Raw genomic sequence first — 19,991 nt, 5'->3', positions numbered from 1 at the left:
AAAATATCTAGGAATCTGCTTATCCACAAGAACATCAGCAATTAAAGAAAATAATTATGATAAATTACTAGAACAAACAAAGAAAGATTTAGAAAAATGGGAAAATTTACACATTTCATTCCTAGGAAGAATTTCGGCTATCAAAATGATTATATTACCTAAATTTCTATATTTGTTTCAGGTCACCCCAATTAAAATAGATAAACCGTTTTTTGAAAAGCTGAATAAAATAACATCTAAATTTATTTGGCAAGGGAAAAGGCCACGAATAAAATTTAAACTGCTTCAGGATACAAAAGATAGAGGAGGAGCTGCACTCCCTGACTGGGAGATATACTACCAAGCAGCAGTACTATCGTGGGTCAAAGATTGGATAGAATTAAAGGACTCTAGAACTTTAACAATTGAGGGACACGAACTTCAAACTGGCTGGCACTCCTTTATGTGGGATGAGAAATACAAAACACATTCATATTTTAAAACACATACAATAAGGAACTCACTATTACAAATTTGGCTTAAAATTAAAAAACAACATTATATGAAGATACCAAATTGGCTAGCACCGGCGGAATCAATTAGACACCCAAATTTAACAGATAAGACAAAAATAATTAGATATAAAGATATAATTGACTATCAAGGCAAACTAAAGACAAAACAACAATTGGAGACAGATTTACACAGAGGAATAGACTGGTGGACTTACACTCAAATACAATCTAAATATAGAGAGCATATAAAAACATATGAAACTTACAATCAAAAACAAGAAATAGATAAAATTATATTAGATTCAGAAAATAAATTAATTAGTAGAATTTATAAATTTCTCCTACGCTATAAATTGGAAGAAGAGACAGTCAAAGAAACGATGATTAAGTGGGCTCAAAATATCAAACACACAATACCTTTGGAAAAATGGGAAAAGTTTTGGCAGGAAAACCTAAAGTTAACGAAAGCAACGGCGTACAAGGAAAACCAACTGAAAATGTTTTATCGGTGGCATATGTCTCCAACCAGATTGGCAAAAATACAACCTAAAAATAGCCCAATTTGTTGGAAGTGCAAAAAGGCACAAGGGACTTTCTATCATTTATGGTGGACATGCCCGGCAGCAAAAAAATTTTGGTCTAACATCAAAAAATGGTTGGAACAAATAACAAAAACACAGATTGAAAAAGAACCAGAAACATTTTTATTAGGAATATTTAACAAATCATACCCTAAGGATATTAAATATCTTACAATTCACATATTAACTGCTGCAAGAATAATCTACGCAAGAAATTGGAAACAAGAAAAAATACCAAGTGAAACAGAAGTAATAGGGAAAATTTTAGAATGCGCTGAAATGGATAGGTTAACCAAAGAACTACAAGAAAAAGAAGAATCAGACTATTATAAAATATGGAATAGTTGGTATAATTGGTTAAAAATTAGAAATATACAAAAAATATAGGGGATATATTACCGATTGATACATATATATGTAATAAAAATATTATTAGATTACAGAAAGGTGAAGGAATATATTATAAGTAGAATTGTAGAACGTCACTCTGAAAAAATGCTTAAGAAGAAATTATATTCTTTTTGTGTATATGTTGTATAAATGTTCGTTGTGTATATGTTACGTATGTCTTTTTTAATATTTATATTCAATAAAAACTATTTTTAAAATAAAAACAAAAGTATCGGTGTTCTCTAGAACCCGGAAGCTATACAACTGGGCTATTAAGGGTAATGATGTTAAGCAGGTTTTCCATTTTAACTATTTAGGTATCCATTTTCAGAACACCGGTGTTTGAACTAGACATTGAACTCAGGTGCTGAATTCGGCCTCCTGTAGTCATCAGCAGATTCTAAGATTTTTCTATACCCAAGGAGTTTGTTCCTTCTGCTCTGCATATTTACAAAGCCAAAACCTTGGCCCAAACTCTTTACAGAATTCCTATATGGATACGGGGCTTCAAGGAGTGTATTGAAAGAACTCAGACTGTTTTTTTAAGGAAACTTTTGGGTCTCCCTCCCTGTGTTGGCTTTGCTCCAATGTACCTGGAATTGGGCATTCAATCAGTTGAATGCATGGCATGGATTAACACCTTTAAATGGTGGTTTCGGGAGCTCTTTTTGGCAGTCCCTGGTAGCTACCTCTCCCTGGTGTTAGCTGACTCCTATACTTCTCAATGGGAGAGGAAGCTGACGAAGAAACTCCACCTGCTAGGTTTTTCGGGGGGTACCTTGGGAGATTATGGCCTTAAGGATGCCCAATCTAGGGTAGTCCAACGGCTTGTGAACATAGACTTGAAATATCTAAGAGCTAGAGCTAATAAAACCTGCTCCCCTCTGATCTTCAACCAATTTAACAATTATGGACTGAGGATGGCCTCATATTTTTACACTTTAACCATTCCTAAGTATAGAAGAGTCTTCTCCCTTGCTTGTTTCAACGTCTTACCCTCAGCATTGCTGGACGGACGATTTAAGAGGCTCCCGATAAGTGAGCGGTTATGCCCCTGTGATAGAGCTCAGGTTGAAACTGTGGAGCATGTTCTTTTATACTGCCCTATGTATAACACAGGCAGGACTAAATTATTGTCTCTCCTAGAAACAGATCTCTCTGGATCCAATGCTAGTAATTTGACCTTATATTGTTTAGGGGATGGCTCCTCACACATTACTTTTCAGGTTTCTAAATTTTTTTTAAGAGCTGTAACTATTAGAGGAGAATGCTGTAATTCCTTTCAGCCAAGGTTGCTGGTAGCCAACTGTTTATGATGTTACTTTTCCCACGTTCTTTTGCAATTATATTTGTATTTTGGTCTGTGACCGCAAATAAAAGTTATTATTAATATAGACCACAACATAACACTTATGTAGAATGCAGAGGTCAAACACTGCAAGCTATGGCTAGGTCTATGTTAGCAGATTCTGGTTTGCCAGAAACACTTTGGGGTGAAGCCATAATGTGTGCTAACCATGTTTTAAACAATCTAGTTAATTCATCTACTGGTGAATTACCATTTAAACTTTGGCATGGTAGAAAACCTAATCTAAGGTATCTGCATACATTTGGATTCATATACCATCGCAATTAAGGTGTAAGGGACAACAAAGAGCAAGGAAAATGTTTTTTGTTGGGTATGAATCTAACCACAGATCATTTAGATTTTGGGCGCCAGGTATCACTAGCGTTTATTGTAGTGCTAGTGCAAAATTCCTGGAGCATGTAGGTTGGGATAAGCTTGAGCAAGTTGGTTACAGAAATGAGGATAATGTTATTATTGATAATCAAATGTTCAATAATACCCCTGAAGATGAAATAGATGATGTAGAAACTACTGTAAAAAGAGAAGAAGGTTTAGGGGAGGAATTAGATGAAATACCAGTTATGAGTCCTATATTACCTAGAAGATCTACTAGGGTAAGACATCAACCCGACATGTTTCAAGCAAGTGTGGTTTGTCAAGTAAATATAGAACCTTCTAACTACAATGATATCAGAATGTATCCTGAAAAGGATCAAATAGCTTGGAAGGAAGCTATGGATAGAGAACTTAAATCGTTAACTGAGTTAGATGTATATGAAAATGTTCAGTTACCACCAGGAGAATGGTTAATTGGTTGTAAATAGGTTTATAAGTTAAAGACAGGTGCTGATGGAACTGTAATCTATAAAGCACAATTAGTCGCTCAAGGTTTCACTCAATCTGAAAGAGACTATGATGAAGTTTTTGCTCCCAGTTTAAGAGCAGCCACATTAAGAACAATGTTAGTATGGGCAGCGAAGAATGATTATCAAATTACTCATATAGATGTTGAGACAGCATATTTACATGCATCTTTACATCACAATATCTATATGAAAAAGCCATTAGGTGTAAGAATGGATGAGTGAACTGATTGCTGGAAATTAAAAAAGAGCCTTTATGGTTTGAAGCAATCAGGGATTGAGTGGAATAGATGTATAGTTAAAGAACTGAATGCTGTGGATTTTATGGAAAGTGTAGCAGATAAATGTCTATTTAAACGGGAGAAAGATGGTTTGATTTCATTTTTACTCTTGTTTACAGACAATATTGCTATTGTAACAAAAACTGAACAGGAAGCAATAGAACTTATTTATATGTTACAGAAGAAATTTAGAATTAGAAATCTAGGTAAAATCAAACATTATTTAGGTCTTGATATTGTGAAAACAACTAGAGGGTATAAACTGTCACAATCTAGTAAAATTAGCCAATTGTTAAAACGCTATAATATGGAACTATGTAAGCCAGCGAAAACACCTATGAGTCAGGATTTCAAACATGGAGATATGCAAAGTCCTGTACTCAGCAAGGAGATTTATCAATCCTTGATTGGTAGTCTATCTTATATTAGTAATTGGTCTAGGCCAGATATTTCCTATTGTGTTAATCAATTAGCTAGGTATAATGCAGAACCAACTGAGAGGCATTGACAAGCTGCAAAGCAAATACTAAGATATTTAAAACAAACAATGCATTATGCGTTATATTTAGAACCTAACTATGATCGTGTACTAACTGCATATGCTGATGCTAGTTTTGCTACTGATTTATCTACAAGAAAATCGACATCAGGTACTGCAATAATGTTAGGGAATTCATTAATTGGATGGAAATCAATCAGGCAAAAATTAGTTTATCAACGATGGAGGCTGAATTTTCCTGTCTGTCTTTAATGTGCACAGAACTAATATATTATCAACAACTGATGATAGATATTGGTTTAACTGTAAATGATCCAATTGTAGTATTTGAGGATAACCAAGCTGCTATTAAAATGGCAACGAATTTGGCTGTGAAAACAAGATCTAAACACAATGATATTAGGTACTTAAATGTAAGGTAAAGTATACAGAGTAAAATGATACAATTGGAATATTGTATGTCGGAGAATAATATTGCTGATAATTTTACTAAACCTCAGGATGCGATTAAACATAGAACATGTTGTGAAAGTTATTGGCTAAGATTGTAAGCCATTACATATTGTCCTGTCCAAAGGGGAGTATGTTAGGAAATTGTTATTTCCCAACTGGTTGGTCAGGAAATATATAAATCAACATTGTGTATTTGTAGCTAAAAGTATTATGTAGCTTTAAAAACTGTGTTGCATCATCATGCATCCTGATTGGCTGAGTTCTGTAGCCAATGTACTTAAGGAAAGCTGAATTATGGTTTGTGTGGACACTACACCATTTTACCTGCTGATATGCTGTAACTCTATATTTGATTTCTCTGGATGATCATTGCTTGATCATGGCTATTTATTGATTTTCTAATATTTATTGACTGTTTTTATATTGAACTTTGTTCCTGATTGAAACTAAAGAAGAATTAGGGTAAGAATTGTTGTATTATGAGTTATTAATTGAATTAAGAATTAAGGTGGGTTAAATAGAAGGGTAATTGTTTTGATTAAGTAAATATGTGTTAATTTTTTTAAGATGGTATTAGTTGAATTTGTGATTTAAGATTAAGAAATAAGTGCTATGGCAAAAGAGAATAGATAAAATTTTGTTAAAGATTTTGTTAAAAATTGAACAAAGTGATGACCAGATCAAAGCTCTGTTCTGAAAGGATGTAATTTGTATGTTTGGAAAAAAATAAAAAAACTTTTTGCAAAAAAAAGAAAAGAAAGAAAAACGTGTTCGGAGGGCTGCCATGAATTGGTCATAATTCCAGGGGGGAATTTTCATTATGGAGTCCCATCATCCACTCAGATGCCACCCCCTCCAGGGCCTTGGTAATGTACCTCACGCATGCAGCATCTGAGGGGAAATCCTCCCCGCAGTCCTGCATGTGGTTCCACACTTGGGTTAAAAAGAATCCCAGTCCTTTCAGATCTCCCTCATATCTTACTGATAATAAGGGAATTTTGGGCTTGCTTCGCCTCTGTGGCAGGACCTGCTCAGCAGGTGGGCCCTGGGCTGCAGTAGCCACTTGAGTTCTGGAGGCCTGAACTGTCTCTTCTCAGGCTTGGGTTCTCTCTTCCACACAAGCAGCAGCCTCTGTTTCACCCCCGGGGCGTTCATCCTCCCTCCTGGCAGGCAATCCATACCTTTCATGAGCTTTATGACTCTCCTCAGCCTCTCTCAGTAATTGCAGAGCGTGAAAGAAGATTTTCTTTCTGCTCTTGCTGCCAAGCACCACCTCCGCCTCGGCTTCTGCCAGTTGTTACTCCTTGGGAGGTCTTCTCCAGCTCCAGTAGCTTCCCCACACCCAGCGACCATTTGGCTCTCTCCGGCTTCTCCTCTAGCTGTAAACTAGTCATCCACTCCAAAGCCTCCCAGGCGGGGTATGATGAGGGAACCAGTCTGAACCAGTTGCCCCCATCTGTTCCTGGTCGCTGTCTTGATCAGACATTGTTTGCTCAGCCCCCACAGGAGTTTTCTGGGATGGCTGTTAATTGCAGACCTTGCTTAATGTCAGGTGTGCCTCCTTTCAATACTCAAGAAAGAAAAACCCCAACACAATTTTCATAGAGAAAGGTACTTTTACTGAGTATGAACTGAATGCAACCAAAGAAAAGCAAGGTCTGAGGCAATAGGTGTGAAAATTACATATAGAAAGCATCTCCAAAACCCTTCCCCCCAACCGTCCAGCCCGGATTATCCAATCCACATTCCCCTCAGGGGTCATGTGGGGTGCAGCGTCCGATGGTGCCATCCTCCTGCTATGCCGCGACGGTTGACCTTGAGTAGTTATCAGCTTCAAAGAAGACACTGAAGAAAACTTTCTCTTCTCTTCTCCACCAGCTCACTTCTCCCCTCCCAGACATTCCAACAGCTCCCCCCTCCCCCTGTTACAATGGCAGCCAAGCAAGCAAGCAATGAAAAAGCGGAGGCTGACAAAAGAGTTGAATATGGAAAACTTTTTGCTCTGATGGGTACATTAAAAACAGTGTAATGTTTTCTTGGTTTCAGTTTAATCCATAACTCTAGCATTAAATCTCCTAATAAATTCTGTTATATGATGGTGTTATATGATGAAGCTGATCACTGTAGTTTCTTTCTTTACAGTGAAGAGATTTAAATTTATTTAAGGTCAGGACTAAAGTGTTCTGGGAACTGAACAGATTTTGTTTATGAAATTTCATTCAAAGAAAATAATTTCAGTAATGCTCTTGTACATTTGGACACACAATGCCTTCTGTGGGGTGTTTTGTGTGTGAGAGAGACTGTGTGAGAAATTGCATAGTCCTTTATCATACAATCTTATTTCCAATAGGTCTGCAGCTTTCTGATATCATGAAGGAAATCCCTTGCTTTCAGTGGGTGTTTTCTTAACAAATAGTGTGGACAATTTAAGGATGCTCTAATGTTGGCAAGACATGTAAAAAATACAATAACACTAGCAGTTGTGCTTCAACCATTATTTAGTACACAAGAAAAAAAAGCAACCTCAAAAATGCCAATAAAATAAATCTGAAAGGAATTGGTAAGTGCAATGAAGAAGATTATAAAACAAAAATAAAGAAGCGGAAGCTTTTACAGAAAATTATTTTTTTTTGAAAAATTCAAAGGCAGATTTGGATTAAGTATGAACTGAAATGTTCCTATTTCAATTACTTGTTGCCATTTCTGATATCAGCAGATTCAGCCCAGTGAATCTGCTGCTAAAGTGAAATTTCTCAGCTTCAACAACTTTAATATGTCAGACTTCAATTTCTATGCATGCTGGTTGGAGAATTTGGAGAATTGAAGTTCATGCATTTTAAAGTTGCTGAGGTTGTGAAACACTGATCTAGCTAGCAATTCACAATTGGAATTAGTGATAGATGAAATCATATGCCATATTGTAATATGAATAAGGATATGATTATTCATGTTTGGTTATTGCTACTAGGTCCTCAAATAAAAATGACAGAGCAGAGATAGACCAGAACCTTTGTTCTTCTACAAGACGATAAGATGATATTTTCCTGTAAATTAGAGTAAAGCAAGTCTTTGACAGTCTGTGTTTGGTTTGTGGATCATCATTTTTGCAAGTCTAAGCTAAATCTGAGAGCTGATTGGGTTGATGTAGTAGTTAAGTCACAGACAACGGAATTCTAGTCCCAATTTAGGCACAAAGCAAACAGGGTTACCTTGGCCAGTCACTGTCTCTTAAGCCTGGTAAACTGCTTCCAGAAACTTGTCAAGAAAAACTGTAGGGACTTGTCCAAGCAGTTGCCAGGAGTCGAGACTGATTTTGAGGTACATATTCAAATAAAACACCCTTTTTATGACCTATAATCCCTTAATTTGGAGTAGAGTCAGGGCAACTGGATGGAGCTAAACGTTTACTAGCCAGATGTCCATGCCACATGGAGTCTGCAGCAGATATTTTTTCTTTGTGCTCTAGGAGACAAACATCTGCTGCTGCCTAGGACTGAACTCTCAACCTTCAGAATGGGAGGCAGGCGTCTTCACCACTAGGCCACCATGACATTCATGGAGACACACATTTCATTTCATTTCATTTCATTTCATTTCATTTCATTTTTATTTTTATTTTTATTTTTTTATTTATTTGTCAAGCATATATCAGATAACAGATAAAAGTATAAACATGATTATGAATACATGAAATGGATATGAATAAAAAGGGACATTAGGATAGGGACGGTAGGCATGCTGGTGCGCTTATGTACGCCCCTTACAGACCTCTTAGGAATGGGGTGAGGTCAACAGTAGACAGTCTAAGGTTTAAATTTTCGGGGTTTGGGGAAGAAACCAATTCAGGTAGTGCATTCCAGGCATTGACCACTCTGTTGCTGAAGTCATATTTTCTGCAATTGAGTTTGGAGTGGTTTACCTTAAGTTCGTATCTACTGTGTGCTCGTGTATTGTTGTGGTTGAAGCTGAAGTAGCCATTGACAGGAAGGACATTGTAGCAGATAATTTTATGTACTACGCTTAGGTCAGACCAAAGGTGGCATAGTTCTAAATTGTCTAAGCCCAAAATTTCAAGTCTGGTGGCATAAGGAGGAATAGTGGAGGACTCTTCTTGTGAAATATTTCTGGACACGTTCAATTGTATTAATGTCCATTATGCAGTGCAGGTTCCAAAGAGATGAGCTGTATTCGAGAATTGGTCTAGCAAATGTTTTGTATGCTCTAGTTAGTAGTACAATATTACCAGAGAAGAAACTATACAAGATTAGGTTAACAACTCTTAATGCCTTTTTGGCAATGTTGTTACAGTGGGCTCTGGCACTTAGATCTTTAGAGATGAGTACTCTAAAGAGATGACACAGTGAGGGTTGTCTACAAGGTCATGTCCATCTAGCTTGTATTTTATGTTCTGATTTTTTTTTGGCCAATGTGTGAGACAGTGCACTTGTTGGTTGAGATTTGGAGTTGCCACTTGTTTGACCAATCTGACACATAGTCAAGGTCTTTTTGAAGGGTAGCAGCATCGTCAGTGGTGTTGAATATTTTTACATCATCAGCAAAGAGAATGTAGTTGCTTTTAATAAGATCACAAAGATCATTTATGTAAAATATAAAGAATGTTGGTCCTAAAACGCTGCCTTGGGGGAAACCGCTGTTAATAGGTACAGGATTTGATAGAGCACTTCCTACTTTGACCACTTGTTGCCTGTTTGTCACGCAGCTATCCATTTATGCAGGAGTCCAGAAATGCCATAAGATTTTTGTTTTAAAAGTAGTTTGTCATGTACCACTGAATCAAAGGCTTTATAGAAGTCTATGTAAATTGCGTCTATCGCTTTGCCCTGATCGAGATGTGTAGTCCATATGTTTCTGCAGTGTAGTAGTTGCAGATTACAAGATAATTTTTTTCTGAAACCAAACTGTTTGCTGGAGAGTAGGTTGGTTGTCTCTAGGTGGAGGGTAATGGATTGGTTAATGATTGATTCCATGACTTTGCAGATGACGCAACATAAAGAGATTGGTCTGTAATTTTCAACTAGGCTGGGATCTCCTTTTTTGAAGATAGGGATGACCATAGCTAGTGACCATTGGTTGGGAAAGGAGTTGGTCCTGAAAGATTTTTCAAAGATTATGCTTAGAGGTTCGGCTATTGCAGTGGAAAGCTTTTTAAAGAAGTAGGCATATAGTCCATCAGGTCCAATAGATAGAGATGGTTTTAGACTGTGTAGTGCCTTTTCAATGTTGTCATCTGTAAAATCGATATGTATTAGATCGTTGTAATTGTAATTATTTGTGGTATGATTGGGATGTCAGGTTTCGGTGCTATCTTGAATAAACTTCATTCTCAAACGCAAACTCTAATGAATCACTTTTATTTTAAGAATAGCCGAGTCCGACATTCCTGATTTCATTTTGCAGCCAAACTGGCCCCTCCTTCCAACCCCCTCCTCTTCCGCTCTCCAACCCCAATGTCCCATTGGCCATCATGCAGATCCATCTCTACCTCCCGGCACGTTCTTTTCACAGGAATGTAGCCCCCATCCTCGTCTCCCAGGGAACACTATCTGTACATACAAAACTAGGTAAAAGTTCATCTTGTTATGTCAGCGCTGGAAGAGAGCCTAATTTGGAACGCTGACATCCGGCCCCTCTCCCTTCACTTCTGCGACATCACCTATCCCATAGGGAAAACACAACAAGATTAGTCTCATCAGCCCCTCCCTGGCTATGCCATCTCTACCTCCCGGCACGTTCTTTTCACAGGAATGTAGCCCCCATCCTCGTCTCCCAGGAAACACTATCTGTACATACAAAACTAGGTAAAAGTTCATCTTGTTATGTCAGCGCTGGAAGAGAGCCTAATTTGGAACGCTGACATGGGAAATATTGGGTATGTACTGTTGCTGTTAACGAAGACTGAGCCAAAGAATGTGCTAAAGAGGTTGGCTTTAACAGTTTCATCATTACAATCTTTATTGTTTGGTCCTTTTAGGAGTGGGATGGATCTCAAGTCTTTAAGTTTGTTGTTTACAAAATTATAGAAGGCACAGGTGGATTTTGTGCACAGAAGGTTTTCCTCTTGTTTGATGTGATAATTGGTGCATTCAGTCTTTATCTAGTGGCATACATTTTTGTAGCAGCTTTTAAAGTTAGCTACGTACTTTGTTCTGTTTTTTTTTTGCCAAAAACATTTTTTTTGGGATTGGAGCATCCTTATTGTTATTGGTAATTTGTTTTTTCTGTTTTTTTCTGGCGGTTATTAGTGGTACGTATAGTTTGATGATTCTTTTGACTTTGAGCAAAAAAATGTTATAATAGTATTATTTATTTATTTATTTATTTATTAAATTTATATCCCGCCCTTCTCCCCGAAGGGACTCAGGGCGGTGAACAGCCGAGAATTAAAATAACATACAATATAAAAGTTAAGATAATTAAAAATAAATTAAATTAAATGGCCTCCCAATTTAAACCCCCTAGCTATACAATTAAAAAACTAACCCATAAAACCTATTCAGACCAGGCCGGCTTGCTGAAATAAAAACGTCTTCAGGGTCTTACGGAAAGTGTGGAGATTCGGAATCAGCCGTATTCCGGGATGTAGCTCGTTCCAGAGGGCGGGTGCTCCCACAGAGAAGGGTCTCCCCCTGGGGGCCACCAGCTGACATTGCTTGACCGATGGCACCCTGAGGAGGCCCTCTCTGTGAGAGCGTATTGGCTGGTGGGAGGTTATCGGTAGCAGAAGGTGGTCTCATAAAGACCCTGGCCCTAAGCCATGGAGCGCTTTAAAGGTGAGAACCAACAACTTGAAGCGCACCCGGAAGACCACCGGGAGCCAGTGCAGCTCGCGCAGGAGAGGTGTTATAGGGGAGTGCCATGTCACTCCCGTAATCACCCGCGTGGCCGCATTCTGGACCAGTTGGAGCCTCCAGGTGCTCCTCAAGGGGAGCCCCATGTAGAGAGCATTGGCATAGTCCAGGCAAGAAGTGACGAGAGCATGAATGACTGTGCATAAGGAATCCTGACTCAGAAAGGGGCGCAACTGGCGTATCAGGCGAACCTGATAAAAAGCCCCCCTGGCCACGGCCGTCATGTGCTCTTCTAAAGACAGCCGTGTGTCCAGGAGGATGCCCAAGTTGTGAGCCCCCTCTGTGGGGGGTCAATGACTCACCCCCAATAGCCAGCGATGGCACCAGCTGGCTATATCGGGATGCCAGAAGCCACAGCCACTCGGTCTTGGAAGGGTTGAGTCAAAGCCTGTTCCTCCCCATCCAGACCCGCACGGCCTCCAGACACTGGGACATAACTTCAAGGGCATCGTTGGGGTGGTTTGGGGTGGAGATGTACAGCTGAGTGTCATCAGCGTACAGATGGCATCACACCCCAAATCCACAGATGATCTCACCCAGAGGCTTCACATAAATGTTGAACAGGAGTGGCAAGAGGACCGACCCTTGTGGCACCCCACAAACAAGGTGCCTCGAGGTCGACCTCTGCCCCCCTGCCAACACAGACTGCGACCGGTCAGAGAGATAGGAGGAGAACCACCGCAACACGGTGCCTCCCACCCCCAATCCCTCCAGCTGGTGCAGCATGATACCATGGTCGATGGTAACAAAAGCTGCTGAGAGATCTAATAGGACCAGAACAGAGGAGCAACCCCTGTCCCGAGCCCTCCAGAGATCATCAACCAACACAACCAATGCTGTTTCCGTGCTGTACCCAGGCATGAAGCCGGAATGGCAAGGGTCTAGATAGACGGTTTCATCCAGGTACTGCGGGAGCTGTTGCACAATCACACTCTCAACAACCTTCGCAATAAAGCTGATCTGTCCCCGTCCACACACACACACACAAACACAGCCAGCCGAGGGTTAAGGAAGCACTTGGCACACACCCAGGTCTTTATCTCCAACTTGGCAGCGATATACACACCGTCTGCCAAGTGCTTTTATTGCCACAGAAACAGAAAGATTATATACTCAGTGTACAAGAGTCCGACAGAAATAATATTCCTCTCAGCAGTTTCGGATGATGCTCTAGTGACTATCCAAGGTTTATTTTTGTTCGTCACAGGGATCACTGGCCACCACCCTCTATTATATAGTCTCTGGGGTGTGGTCCAGTGACTCAGTTCTAATCCCTAGCACGCCTCCTGAGCTGCTGCAATCGTTTATCATGCCTTCGGTGGCGTGCGTCCAAGAATGACGTCTCTCCTTCACTCTCATCCGAGACACCTGTTTCCCGGCTAATCTCCTCTCCCTCGGCCGGCTCCTGAGACAGAGCCAGAGGGGAGGGGCCTGGAGAGGGAGGCCTGGCTGACTCCTCTTCCTCATGCTCGGAGCTTTCTTCCTCTGATGGGATAGGCTCAGAGGGCGGGGCCACAACACTATCCCCCACCGCAGGGCCCTTCCTCCGGGTCTGATGGTCGGGATGGGGTTGGGACGGGAACTGTTCGTGGAAAGCTCGCACCAGGTCAGGGGCCTGAACAGCAGATGCGTCCACCCAGGTGAAATCCTCGGCCCCGTACCCCTTCCAGGCGATGAGGTATTGGAAGTGCCCCTTCAGCCAACGGGAGTCCCGGATACTGTCCACCTCGTACGTCGAGGCGTCGTCCTCGTCGGCTGCGGCTAGGGGGGCAGGCATCAGCAGGCGGCGGAGATGGCTTGCGGGGGCCTCAGGGACCAGGAGGGACCGATGAAAAACGGGGTGGAGCCGCATGGAGCGGGGTAGAGTCAACCGGTAGGCCACCGGGTTGATGACCGCCTCGATAGGGAAGGGACCGATAAAGCGGTGGGCCAGTTTCCTCACCGGCTGGTCCGTGGGGAGGTGTTTCGTGGACAGCCACACCCGATCTCCTACTTCCAGCGGTGGCGTTGCCCGGCGGGCGCGATCGGCGAACCGTTTATAATCCTCTTTCGCCTGGATCAGCTGCCGCCGCACCAGTTGCTGCACCGCCTGCAGCTCCGAGAGGAAGTCCCGGGTCTCGGGAACAGGGGAGTCCATGATGGTCAACGGGAAAAGCCGTGGATGGTATCCGACGTTGGCATGGAACGGGGTCATCTGGGTGGAGGTGTGTTGGGAGTTGTTAAAGGCGAACTCCGCCAGGGGAAGGTACTCGGCCCAGTTGTCCTGCTGCTGGTTGACAAAACAGCAGAGGAACTGCTCCAGTATGCCGATGACCTTCTCCGTGCCCCCGTCAGTCGACGACGACAGGCACACCTGCACCTCCAGTGCGGCCATCAGGCTTTTCCAGAAGCGGGCCATGAACTGGGCCCCGCGGTCCGAAACCACCCGGTCCTGCAGGCCGTGGAGGCGGAAGATGTGTTGCAGGAACAGGCGAGCCGTGGTGCGGGCCGAGGGCAGGCCGCGGCACGGGATGAAATGTGCCATCTTCGTGAGCGCATCCACCACCACGAGGACGGTCGTGAACGTAGCGGACAGGGGCAGGTCTGTCAGGAAGTCCATGGAGATGGCTCCCCACGGTCTCTCCAGTGTCGGCAGCAGCTGGAGGAGTCCAGGAGGGGGGCCGGATGCGGCTTTGGCCTGTCGGCACGTCACACAGGACGTCACGTAGGCACGTTCAGCCGACCCCGGTGCCTGAGCAAGCCCTCCTCCATGGTCCATGGGGACGCGGGGCCAACGTCCGCTCTCACTGCTGCGACCAGTCATCCCGTTGCTGCGCTTCCAGCACCTGAGCCCGCAGGTCCACCGGTTCCTGGACCGCGGCCAAGGAGTCCGCTGGCAGCACTGTCCGGGGGGAAAGGGAGTCCTTGGGGCAAAAGTATTCCAGCTTACGGGATAGCGCGTCCGCCCTCTGGTTGAGGTTGCTCGGAACGTATGTGACGTGGAAGTTGAACTGGGCGAAAAACAACGACCACCAGATCTGCCGCTGGTTCAACTTCCTGGTCGTGGTGAGGTGCTCCAGGTTCCGATGGTCCGTCCGCACCTCCACCTGGTGTCGGGCCCCCTCAAGGTGATGTCGCCAAGCCTCGAACGCGGCCTTGATAGCCAGCAACTCCTTTTCCCAGATGGTGTAGTTGCGCTTGGAAGGATTGAGTTTCCGGGAGTAGTAAGCGCAGGGAAAAAGAGTGCCGCCATCCACCGGAGCCTGTAGCAGCACCGCCCCAATCGCCATGTTGGACGCGTCCGTCTCAACCATGAACGGACGGTGTGGATTGGGGTGCCTCAGGACTGGCTCCGTGACGAAGGCCTGCTTGAGGACCTCGAAGGCCTGCTGCTGCGGGGGCCCCCACTGGAACGGGACCTTCTTCTGAAGGAGCTGGGTCAATGGCAAGGTCAGGGTGGCGAAGCCCAGGATGAAGGTCCGATAGTAGTTGGCGAATCCCAGGTTCTTTTCCAGAAAGTCCCGTAAGGCGGCCAGCTCAGGCTCCAACATGGAGTACAGGCGTCCCGAGGGCAGGGGCGCGTTGGGCATCAGGTCCACCGCGCAGTCGTAGGGTCGGTGCGGGGGCAAGCGGTCCGCCTCCTTCTCGCTGAACACGTTGGCGAAGGGCGTCAGCTCCGGAGGCAAGGAGACGTTCGGGGCAGAGACATCCTGGCCAGCACAGGTGTGGCGAAGGTGGTTGACACACTGCAGGCTCGGGAATGAGATGGCGTTTCTCGACCATGCCACCTGAGGGTCGTGCGTCCGAAGCCAGGCCATCCCCAGGACCAAGGGAAAGTGCAGATCCGCCGTTATGTAAAACTGGATCGCCTCCTCGTGGTTCCCAATGGCAAGGTGCAAGGGCTGGGTAGCGAATTTGATGGGCCCCACCACGAGTTCCCGCCCATCGATAGTCTCGACCCTCAACGGAGGGTCCACTGGAACCAAGGGGACTTTGTAATGGGCCACAAAGGCCTGATCCATAAAGTTCATGGCGGCCCCCGAGTCCACCAGCACGTGCGCCTGGAGCCCCTCCGACCGGTTAGCCAACAACACCCGGGTGTTCAAAATCAGGTGCCGAGGGGGCTCACAGTCCACAGCCACCGACTCCGGCGGGGCATGGTCACGTGCCTGACCCAGAGTTTCCCCTAGGCCAGGCCTGGCCCATTTCCCGGCTGGTCACGCCGAGACTCCGGAACAGGCTTGAGCGGTCCATTCCGCTTCTGGGGACACGAGGTGGCAAAATGTCCAGCCTCGCCGCAATAGAGGCACAACCCCCCTTGGCATCTCCACATCCGCTCCTGGACCGTCAGTTGAGGTCTGGCTGCTCCGAGCTCCATGGGCTCCTCAGCCGTCGCCACAAAACGCGGTGTGGTCCGGAGCGCTGTCGGTGCGAAACGCGGGGGTGCCGACGCTGTCGGTGGTTCCAGAAGAGCCCGACGGGGCCGTCGCCGTTGCAGGCGGGCGTTGATGTGCAGGCATTGGGTCACCAGCACGTCGAGGGTCTGTGGCGCCTCCACACGAAGCAGCTCATCCTGCATCTCGTCGGAGAGGCCGTCCTGGAAGGCATCCATCAGCGCCACCTCATTCCAAGCCGAATCCTGGCCTAGCAGTCGGAACTCCGCAATATAGTCCTGCAGGGGGCGCTTGCCTTGGCGGAGGTCCTTGCTGCCGTCTGCACCCAGAGGGGGTCCTCAAACATGGTGCGCAGGAGTTGCAAAAAGCCCTGATAGTCCAGGAGCAAGGGGCTATCTTGCAGCAACAGGGGCGTGGCCCATCGGGCGGCAGTGCCAGAGAGGGAGCTGATAACAAATGCCACCCGAGCCCGGTCATCCGGAAAATCCTCCGGCCTCATCGTCATGAACAGTTGGCATTGCCCCAAGAAGGCCGGGAACATCTCCTGCTGCCCAGAAAACCTATCTGGCATGTTCACTGGGCATCTCGGACGGGGAGGGGGAGGAGGTGGAGCTGCAGGAGCATTTCCCAAAGCAAGTTGGGCAGTTAGCTGTGCTACTTGCTGTTGCAGAAGCTGATTGGCCTCCAGCATCTGCTGTAACTGCTGCTGCAGCTGTTGGTCCATTGTGGGTTAACGATGGAGTATGTGGTGATGAACAAGATGATCTGTCCCCGTCCACACACACACACAAACACAGCCAGCCGAGGGTTAAGGAAGCACTTGGCACACACCCAGGTCTTTATCTCCAAATTGGCAGCGATATACACACCGTCTGCCAAGTGCTTTTATTGCCACAGAAACAGAAAGATAATATACTCAGCGTACAAGAGTCAGACAGAAATAAATATTCCTCTCAGCAGTTTCGGATGATGCTCTAGTGACTATCCAAGGTTTATTTTTGTTCGTCACAGGGATCACTGGCCACCACCCTCTATTATATAGTCTCTGGGGTGTGGTCCAGTGACTCAGTTCTAATCCCTAGCATGCCTCCTGAGCTGCTGCAATCGTTTATCACGCCTTCGGTGGCGTGCGTCCAGGAATGACGTCTCTCCTTCACTCTCATCCGAGACACCTGTTTCCTGGCTAATCTCCTCTCCCTCGGCCGGCTCCTGAGACAGTGCCAGAGGGGAGGGGCCTGGAGAGGGAGGCCTGGCTGACTCCTCTTCCTCATGCTCGGAGCTTTCTTCCTCCGATGGAATAGGCTCAGAGGGCGGGGCCACAACAAAAGCGAAGGTTGGAGACAGGACGGTAGTTAGCCATAACAGCCGGGTCCAGAGAAGGCTTCTTAAGGAGGGGCCTCACCACCGCCTCTTTCAAGGCAGGCGGCAGGAAACCCTCCCCCAAAGAAGCATTTATAATCCTCTGGAGCCAGCTTCGCGTAACCTCCCGGGTAGCCAGTGCCAGCCAGGAGGGACACGGGTCCAGTAATCATGTGGTTGCATTTAACCTCCCCAGAATCCTGTCCATATCCTCAGGAGTCACAGGATCGAACTCGTCCCAGATAACATTCTCAAGACCCGCCTCAGCCACCCCGCTGGAACCTACCCAGTCAGAGTCCTGGCCTTCCTGAATCTGAGTGATTTTATTGTGCAGATACTGTGCAAAATCCTCAGCCTGCCCTTGCAAGGGGTCCTCCCATGCTCCCTGATGGAGGAGGGAGCAGGTCACTCTAAACAAGGTGGCTGGGCGATTATCTGCCGATGGAATAAGAGTGGAAAAGTAATCACACTTTGCCGCTTTTATCACCACTAAATAGGTCTTAATATGAGACCTAATTAGTGTTCGATCGGATTCGGAATGACTGGCCCTCCAACCACTCTCTAGGCATCTTTTCTGGCGCTTCATCTCCCTCAGCTCCTCGGTGAACCAAGGAGCTGGGCAGGTGCGGCGCCGGGTCAGAGGCCGCAAAGGCACAACACGATCCAGAGCCCTGGCGGCCGTCCTATCCCAGGTGGCCACCAGATCTTCAGTCGTGTTGTGAGCCAAAGCCTCAGGAAATGGCCCAAGCTCCCTCTGGAATCTCTCCGGATCCATCAGGTGCCTGGGGCGGAACCACCTAATCGGTTCCACCTCCTTGTGGTGGGGTGCAGCGGTCAGAAAGTCCAGCCTCAGGAGAGAATGGTCAGACCATGACAGAGGCTCAATAGCTATATCCCCTATATCCTGGCCATTCAACCACTGACCAGAGACAAAAACCAAGTCCAGAGTGTGTCCTCCCGTGTGAGTAGGGCCATGAATTAGTTGTGTGAGGTCCAAGGCCATCATGGAAGCCATGAACTCCCGGGCCACCTCAGACACCTCACTGGCCGACGGCAGGTTGAAGTCCCCCATGACCACCAGTCTGGGGGTATCAACCGCCACTCCGGCAATAACATTGAGAAGCTCGGGCAGGGAGCTGTGGAAGGGAGCCAGGTACGTGATCAGCAGGCCCATCTGCATCCCATGGCCCCACTTCACCTGGAGAGATTCACATCCGGCTATCTGTGGTACAGTTGTCTTCCTCAGATCAAGACCTTCCTTAATGACAACTGCCACTCCCCACCCCTGCCCTGGGCCCTCGGCTGATGAAATGCTCGGAAACCTGGTGGGCACATTTCTACAAGGGGGACCCCCCCTTTGGCCCAACCAGGTCTCTGTAATACCCACCAGGTCCGCTCCCCCCTCCTGAATTAACTCGCAGATGAGAGGGGTCTTATTAACCACGGATCTGGCATTGCACAGCATCAGCCTAAGGCCTGGGCTCTGAAGCTCTGGACAACCCGGGGAATGAGAGGAGCCTTGGGGGCCGAGGCACGCCACCGCTTGAAGACAGCGGGTGCGTGCCCCCCTAACACGATATGGTCCCCTGCTTCCACCGTATCTGCCCCTCCCAACCATGGTCCTGATGGAATCGCCCTCTTCCATACTATTACAGCCAGTGAATAGAATTTGCCAATCAAGAGATAAGAGTTCACTGTCTATGAGATCATAGTTGGCTTTTTTAAAGTTATAACTGAGGATCCCATCATTATGATGATTTTTGTGAGGACATATGTTGAGACAAAAGTCAATCATACTGTGGTCACTGTTGGAAAAGGGTTCTTTTATTTGTAGTCCATAAATTGAGTTTAAACTGTTGCAGAAGATGAGATCTAAGCAGTTGTTGAGTCTAGTATTGTTAGTTAGTAGTTGATCAAGTCCCGGATTAGTTACAGCATTGTAGATTGAGGTCACCAAGAAAGAAAAGAGGGTGTGGGCAGGAGGCTGCCCATGTTAGTAGTGAAGTTAACTTGTCTGCGTGTTCGATGTTATAATCAGGGGTTCTGTAATATAGTAAGAATCAAAATGTAGTATTTAAGGATAGCTCGTAGACGATGGTCTCAGGAAGAGCAAACTCCTGTGTAACTTGAATATTTCTATGGATTTCATGGTCTGACCGGTAAACATGTTAGTCTCTTACTGTGGTAATGGAGTCAGGGAGGGATGCATTTAGCCACGTTTCACAGACAAATATAATGTCAAATATAGCTGTATTTAGTAAGGGAAGGAATTCAGGTATTTTATTTATGAGGCTTCTTGCGTTAAGTAGCTTGCATTTAAGGTCAGTAGCAGTTGGTATTGAGGAAGTTAGGGACATGCATGCCTAGTTTTGGATGATGGGGGGTTGGATGATGGAGGGTTGGATGTTAGGATATAGGTTACAGGACTTACTTTTGATACAGTCGGCACAGTAGTCAATGTATAAGTCAGTCTCTCCTTGG

This window comes from Pituophis catenifer, unplaced genomic scaffold (assembly GCF_029215685.1).
Source record: "Pituophis catenifer annectens isolate HBS135680 unplaced genomic scaffold, rPitCat1.0.hap2 SCAF_7, whole genome shotgun sequence".
Taxonomy (NCBI): domain Eukaryota; kingdom Metazoa; phylum Chordata; class Lepidosauria; order Squamata; family Colubridae; genus Pituophis; species Pituophis catenifer.
The sequence above is the reverse complement of the archived record's forward strand: the minus strand, read 5'-3'. Positions refer to the sequence as shown.